The sequence below is a fragment of the Benincasa hispida genome, chromosome 6, assembly GCF_009727055.1.
Source record: "Benincasa hispida cultivar B227 chromosome 6, ASM972705v1, whole genome shotgun sequence".
Taxonomy (NCBI): Eukaryota; Viridiplantae; Streptophyta; class Magnoliopsida; order Cucurbitales; family Cucurbitaceae; genus Benincasa; species Benincasa hispida.
The window spans coordinates 22,006,689-22,019,228 of NC_052354.1; positions in this window are offsets into that span (position 1 = coordinate 22,006,689).

Consider the following 12,540-nt stretch of genomic DNA (forward strand, 5'->3'; position numbering starts at 1 on the left):
AAGAAGTCATCAACCTCGTAGTAGACTAGTATTGAATGAAATTTCTAAAGATGCTACAGATAGAGCTAGTTCATCTACTAAAGTAGTAGATAAAACTAGTACATCTGGTCAGTCACATCCTTCTCAAGAGTTGAGAATGCCTTGACGTAATAGAAGGGTTGTTCATCAACCTGACCGTTACTTGGGTTTTACAGAAACACAAGTCGTCATACTTGATGACGGCATAGAGGATCCATCTACCTACAAACATGCGATAAAAGATGTGGATTGTGATCAGTGGGTCAAAGCCATGGACCTCTAAATGGAGTCAATGTACTTCAATTCTATCTGGAAACTTGTAGATCAACCAAATAATGTAAAACCAATTGGTTGCAAGTGGATCTACAAGAGAAAACGAGACCAAGCCAGTAAAGTACAGACTTTTAATGCTCGACTTGTGGCATAGGGTTATACTTAAAGAGAGGGAGTGGACTATGAAGAAACTTTTTCTCCCATTGCCATGCTTAAGTCGATTAGAATACTCTTATCCAATGCCACCTTTTATGACTATGAAATTTGGCAGATGGATGTCAAGACAGCCTTTCTAAACGGCGATCTTGAGGAGAGTAACTATATGGCTCAACCAGAGGGGTTTATTGTAATAGGTCAAGAACAAAAGGTTTCTAAGCTTCAAAAATCCATTTATGGGTTGAAACAAGCTTCTCGATCTTGGAATATAAGATTTGATACTGCGGTCAAATCTTATGGCTTTGAATAGAATGTTGGCGAGCCTTATGTTTACAAGAAGATCTCAATTCTACTATAGCGTTCTTAGTTTTATATGTTGACGATATTCTACTCATTGGGAATGAAGTAGGTTACCTAATTGACATCAAGAAATGGCTAGCAACGCAGATCCAAATAAAAGATTTAGGAAATGCGCAGTATGTTCTCGGGATTCAGATTATTCGAAACCGCAAGAATAGAACACTAGCCATGTCTCAAGCAACTTATATAGACAAAATGTTGTCTAGGTATAAGATGCAGAATTCCAAAAGAGGTTTGTTACCTTATAGATATGGAATTCATTTGTCAAAGGATCAATGTCCTAAGACACCTAAAGAGGTTGAGGATATGAGATGCATTCCCTATGCTTTTGTAGTCGGGAGCCTGATGCATGCAATGTTATGTACTAGACCTGCCGTTAAAAATATCCTCAAGTATCTTAGGAGAACAAGGAACTACATGCTCGTGTATGGTACTAAGGATTTGATCCTTACTGGATACACTGACTCTAATTTTCAAACTGATAAAGATGTTAGAAAGTCTACATCTGGATCAGTGTTTACTCTTAATGGAGGAGCAGTAGTGGGGAGAAGTGTAAAGCAAAACTGTATCGCGGACTCCACAATGGAAGTTGAATACGTAGCTACTTGTGAAGCAGCAAAGGAAGCAGTATGGTTAAGGAAATTCTTGACAGATTTGGAAGTAATTCCAAATATGCATCTGCCTATCACCCTATATTGTGATAATAGTGGTGCAGTTGCAAACTCAAGAGAACCAAGAAGCCATAAGCGCGGCAAGCATATTGAGCACAAATACCATGTGATCCGGGAGACTGTACATCGTGGAGACGTTGTAGTGACCCAGATATCTTCTGAGCAACACATTGCTAATCCTTGTACAAAGGCCATCACGACTAAAGTGTTTGAAGGTCACCTACAGAGTTTAGGTCTACGAAGTTTGTAAACTAGGACAAGTGGGAGAATTTTTGGGTATATGCCCTAGTTTATTGTATTCATATGTTTATTGTACTCATATATTTCTCACTTAAATTCAACATTGTGATACTCCACCAGGAGTTTTAGTCCAAGTAGGAGTTTATTGGATTTTATGTCCTAAAACTTGTAGTTTGTAAATTAATAAATATATTCTGTTTTGTTTTTCAATAAATTTTTTATTGAAATTGTAATCTTGAATCCAATAAACTAAGGTCTTGAGGCTATCTAATGTAGTTTGAGCTTTATGTAGTGACATAAAGGTGGATCAAGTTCAAATATATAGCCAAAATGGTTAGTATATGAATAAGGTTGGGCGCCTTATTCTGGGGACACTATGGATGCGGCCCACTTCGTAGTTAGTACAAATGATGTGATCCTGAATTGTTCATATAGAGATATATGAGTGGAGGCGTCATATGTATAGAGTTTACATAAGACTGAACCATGAAATAGTCACTTTTTACGTTTTAAATATCGTTTTATGTATAAAATGGACTATTTCGTTAATTGATGATCTAGGTAACTTAATCTTAATCCTAAGCTAACTATGAACTCCTGTTCACTCATAATTATCCTTAGATCTGCATAGGTGAGGGCATCTCAATATCGTTGGCCCAATAAGCCTCCCATTTCAGGGGTAAGATCGGGTGGATAGCTGGGAACATAGGGTGCAAGACGAAATTCACTCCTACCCGTTATAGGGACAGTAGATAGGTTGTTCCCTTTAGTACTGAATTCAGGTCTTGAACAAAGGGCCCCACCCTCTCCTTGGCTCGAGAGGGATTCGGTTTATAAGTTGGACCTTAAACCAATTGTTCATTAGAGGATCAATGGAACTTAAGGAATAAGATGTGGTCTTGGGGGTAAAACGGTTTTTATGACCCAGCCGAGATTACGAACAACCTGTGAAGGATTAACTTATTAATCATGGTTATATCAAATGGACAGAAATATATCTATAGTGAGAGGAGTGCAACTACGGGACTTTAGTTGAATGACCCGTTAGTTAACGAATGTTGATTAGCTCCGTCTAAAGAGTTTAGCTAGCTAATCTCGGATCGTTGGAGCCCATGATCTATAGGTCCATGAACCCCTACTAGCTCATATGGAATAAAATTAGAACAATATGATAGAATAATTCGAATTGTTCGAATTAGGTAGAGAGAGTAAAACCGACAAGTATATGTGATATAGTGGTCGGGTTTTTCAGCTTAGAAATATAGATTTACTATTTAAATGTGATTTAAATATCAAAAATATGAATATGTTCATATTCGAAAGCTCGGAAATAATGGAAATGGTCAAAGTTGTAAAAGTCAAAGAGTTGTTTTTTAACTTTGAAAAGTCAAACTTTGATTGACCTTATATTCAAATGTGATTTGAATTTCGAAAAAATGAATGCGGATTCATGCTCGGAAAGTCAAAATCAGTCAACATGGATAAAATCATAAAAAGTCAAAATATTGACTTTTTGGTCAAAGTTTGACTTTGACCAAATGACTATTTTGCCCTTTGACTATAGTTAGTGAGAAAATCCAAACTTTTGTTGGATAATTCCACTAACAAAATAGTGGGCTAGATGTTAGCTTATAGTGGAGACATTAAGCCCACTAAGTGAGTGGATTCTAGGTGTTGGGTTTTTTGTGAAGTTTTTTCATGTAATTGTTGCATGTCTTTTTTCTATAAATTGGGCTCTTCAATTTAGTTAAAAGACTTTTGCCATAGTTTTCTGATATTTGGGCTGGAAAATTACAACTTTGTGAAGGAAAAAAAGGAAACACCCAAACCTACTCAAAATTTCATTTCTTATTTTCATCTTTTTGTCTCTCTTGGTTCTCTTCATCCACTAGGTCCCACAACTTGGTTCTGAGTTCAGAGAATAGTAGATCAACTCTAGTGGTGGTCCAAAAGAGTTCGGGTCGAGATTCAATGAGGAGAAGTGTCTTTCGGGAGCTTCAAAGGTATGATCTCTACACTTTTAATTCACTATTTTTTCCTTCATGATGCATGCTTATTTCCTTTAATTTAAGAGGAATTAGAGTGTAATTAGATCCTAATTCCGCTGCGTATGTCTCGTGTTTCATCATTCATTCCACCTACCTTGCATTGATCTCATTAGTTTACGTTGTCACGCAGCCGCAATCATTCAATAAGTGCATTCGCTTAATACCGCAACTCTACATGATGATCACAATCGCCTGACGAGCGCAATTCCCATGCAATGAACGCATGTAGCTGATCACCGCAACACCCATGCATTGATCTATGTGTTTTCCTTGCGATGGAGAGTTTCTTCGTATGCGGTGGTCCGGTTTCCACATTTGCGTCCATTTCCTGCATTAGCTATAAAAATAGAGCATTGAACACATAATAAATGCAAAATAACGGGCTAGCTGAGATTCGACATGCTGATTGACGCAAACTCTTTTTATCGTGAATTCTTATCATGATTGACGCATATTCTGCCTAACAAGCTTCATAATTCTAAGTAAATGGCCTATGATGACATCATTTCTGCTTGTCATCACATCCTCAAACTTAAAATCATGCTTGTCCTCAAGCATGCGTTATACTCAAGAAATTCTCACTCACCTTCATGCTTTCCTTTGCGATGACCAGCTTCTCAAAATATAATTTACACACATCTTTGACCATCATCGCAATGCTCTCCTCCACTTTGGCTGCTTCTTCAAAAAGATCTTGTCTCAGTTTAAATCCGACAAGCCTTCACTCAAAAACTTTTATTCATGCACCGCAACTTTGTGTCTAGCTTTTGAGAATGCATTCATTCAAAATACTTCAAAAATTTGTGATGGCTTATTGAAATGCGGTATTGAACTTGGTTACACCCTTCGTTTTGGCTTACCCCCACGTGTGTCATGCAGGCATCCAACTTCGGTTGCGTTCCATATTCAACTTAACTCTTGTCTGGTTTGTTTTGGCTTGCGCCGGACAGAGGAGTTGCGCTTATGCGCTGATCATGACGGCTTGCCTTCGTTTTGGCTTTCCCCCACATGTGTCATGCGGACATCCAACTACGAGCAAGTGCCTTTCACAACTTAACTCTTATCAACAAGTGTTTCCCTATTGCGTTGACAGTGGAGTTTATTATTCCCAAAAGCTCACTTCACTCTTCCTTTTTTTTTTTCAAATGATCGCAATGCAATGGACACAATTCTCTGAGACTGCTGCCACCCCCAAACTTAGAGGTTGGCAGCGTTTTCACCGAAAAGCTAAAAACAAAATTACAAGAATGCGATGATAAATCTTTGAACAAAGGTTTGCACAGAATAAAACTTAAGACTTTCAAAATTTGAAGAAGCTATTAAAAGTAAAGAGCGCCTTGCGTTGATTAGTTAGAAGATGTGGTGAACTATATGTACCATCATCGAAACATCGCAAAACAACGCAATCGGGAAAAAAGAGAATTTCAAAAGGATAAGGCATACAAGATAACAAGAAAAACCCTTAGGCAGAATAACGACGGTCATGCATTGGAATCCACACGATTGAAGCCATGCGTTGAAGGGTGAAAGGAATTCTTCCATTGAACTACGAACCGAGGAGACTTATTGTTGCACCTATAAGAGAAAACGTACCACAACCAAGGAAGCAGCCATCTATCCAAAATAACAATAAAGATAAAAATAACCTATACTAAGAAAGCAAGTTAAAGATAGAGTAGAAGGTGTTCCTGGAAAGATTGGAATGTTGTCACCGCAAGGAGTCTTCCATGCAGGAGATGGCTCTCAACTGCTCGGGTCAAGCTGCCTTGCCCATTGGAACTTCCGAGAATTGTTGGGTGCATATGGCCGTCATGAGCTTAGAATTTCCTTTAACTCTTTTGCGACTGATTGCCCTTCTACCTTGGAGTCAACATTGGCTTTCGGCGCATTGCCTACACTTCAATATTGTTTGCAGCCTGGTCGCAAAGCTGCAATACTCCCAAGATAAAATGTTTGCTCGCAGAGACACAAAACTTAACAAACATTTAGCTTCCAAGTCCCCGGCAACGGCGCCAAAAACTTGGTGACAGAAAATTAGAAGTCAAATTATTCAACAACTAAAATCCCTTGGACGCGGTATGCGATCCATGTTCTTATGATATGCATTGATAGTCATGCGTCGATGGTCATGCGTTAACGGATGTATGCGATGACTGATAACGGGTAGAAATGCACGTTATCATAGTGCTAAGTTCTTAAACAATGTTGGATTGCATTGATGAAATATGTTAAATTGTGTCCATTAAGCATAAATTCTATAATATTGCGGTCGCATGCGTTCAACGCATTAGAGCAGTTGATCTTTATATTTTTATGCAGAATATGCATTAACGCAATGCAAAGATTGCAATCATAGGAATACATTGTTCGAGCGCAACTTCACCACAAGATTTTGCGTTAATCGTGGTTGCAACATTCGCCCAAGAAGAATCATCACAACTTGGTTAGTGCAACATGGTGGGCACATCCAGGTGAAAGGATAATTAAGATCAATGGGACAGAAAGCTGACGGCAGTCGGATCCAAATTAAGTTGATAGCCAATAACGGTCACAAAGTACATCCAGCTTTATTGGTGAAAATTATCCGTTGCATCAGTTAGGAATTAAAGCCATCCCATCTGTAAAACCGGGAGAGAGAAGCCGCTTTTCACCTTTGATGCCCTATAAATACCAAGTGCATTCTTCAGAGAAGGGGTTAAACAGTCGATTACTTCATCACTTTACAAGTTCACGTCTCTGTCCATAGTCTTCTTTGATTTTATGGAGGACGCGAGGAAGGTGGTGTGCGGGTAGATTGTTCTGGCAAGCTTGGGAAATCATCGGAAGCTCTAAAACAGAGAGAGGGCTGATGCCTACAGAAGTGAGAACATTTGTAGATCATAATAGAGATTCAGTGTAAAAAGCCTCGGGCAGCAAGGAATTGCTACCAGGCTCTCTACCTTCACTTTCCATTGTCCTTTTGTACTCAACTCAGTTATAAGAATGGAATATCTTTCTCTATATCTGTTCACTCTCTGTTATTCACGCATGATTAGCTAAATTAGTTGAATGGTTTGAGAAGTAGTTAGCTAGCAGAACGAGGGAATCTTCATCCTTGTGATTATCTTGTTTATGTATGCTTCATTCGTCTATTAGAGATACTCGGGAGGGTAATCTAAAGATAAGATCTAGACTTAGGAAGGTTAGGTCAGAATCTAGGTTTGGAAGAACCAGATTAGAACACATAAACGGGAAATAGGCACTTAGAAATGAGCACTATTTGTTATTAACGCATCACATGCATCTTAGCAATAAGGTATGATTGTATGTGGTCACCTTGCTTCATGCATTTTGCATCAATGCATAGGACTTGAGTAGAGACTTAGGACTAAGCTCTATGGACATTTTGCATTCAACACATGCATCCTAGACTTAGGAGCATCACATTTACATTGGGAAATGACTTGCTGTGCATGATTGTAACATGATCGCAAGGTTTGACACATTCCCAATTACGCTAGCTAAAAGACCTTCTCAACCCATTCACTGCATACTCATTGCATCTATCAACACAACTATCTTTCTCAAATTTGCCGCTCTTATTTACTTCTTTTTAATCAACGCAACAACACACCCAAAACTTATTATTTACTTGGTTACCACAAAGTTTTCATAAATATTACCAACATAACTTGTGAACCCCGAATCCTAATTTCTCTACTTGAGTACATTCCCTACTGAGACTAGTGTGGTGAGTAGGTTGATGTGGAAACTAGTGTGTAGTGTGTAATGGTAGAGCAAAGGGTGGAAATTAGAAGAAAAGAGGGAATTTAGAAGCTTGACTTTTGGGGAAAAAATTGGAAAATTTGGCTAAGTGTAAAATTGTGTGGTGGATGCGTTGGAAGGGTTGTGTTGATGCGTTGGAAGGATTGTTGGTGGTAATATGCGGCTAAATGAAGGAAGATGGAAATGATGCATTGGAAGGCATAAGGATAGGCAAAGACGCGGGCAAGACATACGTTCGAAGGGTGGCAGTGCGTCGAGCGCCCTCCTCCTAAAGCACCCAGCCCATGTCAAGTGCCTCTACCCATGCGTCGAGCGGCCATGCCAAGCGCCCCTGCCCATGCATCGATGCCATGTGCCAAGCCGTCCTAGCTTTTGCAGCGAAAGCCCTATCGAGCAGGCATGCATCAGGCACCCAGCCATGCATCGAGCACCCTACCGAACATTAATGTGTCGAGCGACCTGCCATGCACCCATGCAGCCGAGCAAGCCCATGAATCGGTGGTCAGTGCCTATGCCAAGTGCCATGCGCCCATGCCGAGCAAGCCGTGCGGTGATACCTAGTGAGCCATGTGTCGAGGATGAGCGGCCATCCTATGCATTGGTGATGGCTGGCTCTTGCAATGGCTAAGTTGGATTGCGATGGTAGTGAGTTGGCTTGACACTATGCATTGCACATCCATGAGTTTGTGGACGCATATGAAGGATGAGATCACATAAAGGACGTCATCAAACATATGCCTTCTTGAGAGGAAACCTTAAGCCTTCTTAAGAATTTGAGGTGGTTGCATAAGAGGACATGCAATTTGAGCCCCTTGCATTGGCTAGGTAGGAGAAGGACACTTAGATTGCCTTGATCAAAAAGTTGTGTTGTTAGTGTGAGGAGGAAACACTTGGACATGCAACCAAGTAGGAGGTGTCGACTTTGGAGTGTATTTGGACGCCTATAAATAGGGCCAAAGACTTCATTTTCAGATCAAAACTCAAAATTCATTTAAGAAGAGTGGGAAAGCTAAGTAAATATTGCGTTGAAAGCAAAATCCATGCGTTGATCATAGAGCTTCAAAGAGGACGCATTGGACAGTGAAGTCTGGAAAACAACATCAAATTGGGACGAGGAGTTCTCCCAATTTACTCGTGTGTTTGGAGTGATTCTAAATCCACCTGAAAGATCATGAGGTATAGCTTTCATGGTAGGGCTTCCGGAGAAAAATCTCGAATGGATTGGGCTGGAAACTAAGAAGAAGACAGAAGGGTCAGGCTGTCGAATGAGCTTGGGCCAGTCTTGAAGATTTTATAATTTCGGCCAAACCACAAGGATTTATGAGCTTAAAGTTTAGGGTAAGCTTCCTGCGACATTTTAGAATATGTTTGTAGAAGGAAGTATCTCGAAATAAGGCCTAGAACTATGAGTAATCTGATCTGTAAATTGAATCTGGATTCTAGGGGTGAAAAAGGGAGCCCGAGGTAGAAAAGGAACTACTAGAGTGAAAAGTTCCTAAGCGATCAAGGTGAGTGACTAAAACATTTGACTAAAATTTTTTATTTACAATGTTTTACAGAAAGCATGTTTTCAAGAAGATTATTCTCATGCCAACTAGTTCTACAAAGTGATTTCCAAGCAAACCATGAGTTATGTTTTAAACGCATGCATGTGTGGGAAGTTTGTTGAAAAGCTATTTATATGTGTTAAATATACCCAGCATGCGTTAGTATCTTTAAAGCCATATGTTTATATGTGTTATACTTTACATGCTTTAAAGAGAAAGTCATTTATGACTAGCTTTACTTAAAACGCGATACCAAAGGACATTTGAGAAGGTATCCACCCAACTAGATACCAAAGGACGTTTGAGAAGGTATCTATTAGTACTGAAGGACGTTTAAGAAGGTACAAAACCAATCGAATACTGAAGGACATTTGAGAAGGTATCTTAGCAGCTCGATACTGAAGGACATTTGAGAAGGTATATGAGTAGAAGTACCTAAGGTATGACGGTACTTAGTATGGCCACGTGCACGTAGGTAGTTAGAGTCAGAGATTGAGCAAAAGGGTTCTCTCTTGACTAGCAGTTGGTGTTGGGATTGTTTTTACACTTAGTGGGGTTATTCTCAACTGAGAAACAGTTTTAATGTTCATGATTAAAATAACTTTATATGCTTTATGCTTGGAAAATGTTTATACTGCAATATAAGGTATTGTAGGAGCTTATATTTTAGTTTAAACTCTTTATTGAGACTTTTGCATGAGAATCAGATATCTTTCTTAAGTCACTCACTGTGCTAGTAAGCTCACCCCGTTTTGAAATGTTTTCGTTTCCCTCAGGTAGTGGTCAAATCCTCATAAGATAGCTCTGCATCTGCTCTGCCACTAAAGGATAAAGATATTGTAACCCGTCGGTTTATGTGGTTACTATAAATCTTGTGCACATGTTTCTATTGTTCATATAGGGACTAGGGTTTTTGGGCTTTGGGACATATGAATCTAGTGTTGTAATGACTCTAATCATGTTATGTTTGTGAATTAATAAATTTTTGGCCTAAAGACATTCCGCTGTATATGAGTTATATCTTGGTATCAAAGTTATTCCGTAAGAGTTATTAGGCAGTAAGTGTCAACCAAAGGGTTGATAACTGCTGCAGTCACGCCCTTTCCTAGGCTAAGAGGGTGGTCTGTGGCAGGGTGTGACATAACTATTTTCACAAGTCCCTGTGTTCGACCCTGGACTTACCAGGAAACTTAGGGGAATTTACACTTGAATTTCGCTGGGGAAACTTGAGTGCACAACACAATCCCTCAACGCATATTATCCATATTTCCATTTCATAAAATTAAGCATCAATGACCATGCGCCCTGTCACAAGTTTTCTTGTGCTCACACCAAGTATAACATGAACGCGAGTTTCTCTGATAATCCAAGGTCGAACACAGGGACTTGTAGCTATATGTATGCGGTAATGTACATGCGGCGATTTAAATCAAAGAATGGAAGGGAGATTGCTAAGTTAATCCTACTCCTACTCCTATCTAACAGACAACGCAATGAGAATATGCATGAGAGGTAGAGATACGATAACACTTGACATGAAATAAATGTATGGGAAAATAGATAAAATGCGGAGATGATTTCATTGCAACCCTTAAGAGTGACCACAAGGGCAACCCTACTCAACACAAGCCAATGCGATCATGCTACACTTATGCACAACAAATGCAAATGCGGTGTTCCTAAGTCTAGGACGCATGTGTTGAATGCAAAAGTGTCCATAGAGCTTATTCCTAAGTCTCTACTCTTTTCCTATGCGATGATGCAAAATGCACACAACGCTACAGTGACCGCACTCAATGGTATCCTATCTCTAGGATGCATGCGATGGGTTATAGCAAACAATACTTATTCCTAAGCTCCTATCTACACTCAATTTCTTTTGGTGGGTGTTTTTTTCCTTTCTATTCAAGTGTTGATGAAATATGGACTAAAGTGGATTTATTATGATTTTGGCATTGTTTTTCTTTAAATTTCTTGTAGAAATGTTTATGAGCAATAATGTGTGAAAAAGGGTCTGTAAATTTCTTGGAGTCGTTAGAGTTGAAATTAGGCTGTAACTGCTTGATTCCGGGAGAGAAGACAGTAGCAAAAATGGAGGAAAATTGATCACAGACTCGAGAGAGAGCTCCCAGACCCGACCCGAGCAGTCGTCCGACCGATTCAAAGCGTGTCTCTCACGCGCGCTGGCTTCGCATGCCTACCCGGCCGATCCAACCCACGCGTCTACTTCGCTTCGTTTAGCCTTGCGCGCCCGTCTGCCCGCCTGCCACGACCCGCACGGCCACGCCTCCGTTGACTGTGCCAGCGTGCGTTTGACCAGTCGGTCTAGATGGTCTGGACTGGTCCGTTTGACCTTGTCGAGTGATTTCTGAGTGGTTTCTGATGGTTCAAAGTGTGTGAAGCCGGTTCAGGGAAGCTGGTTGCTAAAAAAATTAGTTATTTGTTTGTATTAAGGCCAAAAGCGGTCCACTTTAGTGTTGTTACCTATTATGCATGTGATGTATAATTTTTCTTTGATTATGTTGCATATTAGTATGCCATATAGTTTTAAAAGCCCACCATAGGAAAAGCATGTGACATGCATTTGTTATATCTTACAAGTGTTATTAAAATATATACTATGATGCTTAGTTTTAATATAAGTGTTATATTAAAGCATGTTTGATTGAAGGAAGCATGTTATAGATGAATGCTCTAGGGTTATAATTGTATAAAATAACCTAGACTTCTAAAATCTATAACAAAGTTAAGATGCATGCTCATTTAGGGTTAACCATCAAACAATCCTAATTTTCATAGAAAATAGGTCGATATCTTGTAAAACCGAATTTAAAAAGAAAACTCCACCGACAAGATCTTGGCAAAAAAGTCAGATAAGATGACAAAAGTTGAAGGTTTTTAGTGACAGTTCACGGAACACCTACTACCTGGAGATCGAGTCGGCGTCTGAGTTAGGTTAAACTGATTTTATGAGCATGCGTGAGCGGTGTGAGGTAATAAAATTTGTTTATCACCCAGACATCGTAGGTTAAAAATCCAGTATAAATGTTATACTCGGATGAATCACCTAGACTTAGGATATGTTTAGTTAGTCGAAATGTAGCGCTAAGTATTTTATACCCTAACCGTCTAGAACACTTCAGCTGGAGAAAAGTAATGTACTTTTAGCTCTAGCGTCCCTAAGAGTTCACACCGTGAGATTCATGCTTGGCTTTGGGCTGCCCTGGGAGCGGACTCCATTCGGAGAGTGTTTGCATGAGTCAATACCAAGGTGAATAGGGGAAGTTGTTCATAGTAAGTGGGAGAAGGAAGTGTGTCAACACATCCTACGGTCTCTTCCATTAGGTCGCACCGTGAGATTCCTATAATGCGCCTACATGTCTGCCCTGGAGCGACTTTACCAATCGGAGGGCTGTATTATAGGATTTGGAACTCCACGAACTCTAGAAATAGATAGGGTCT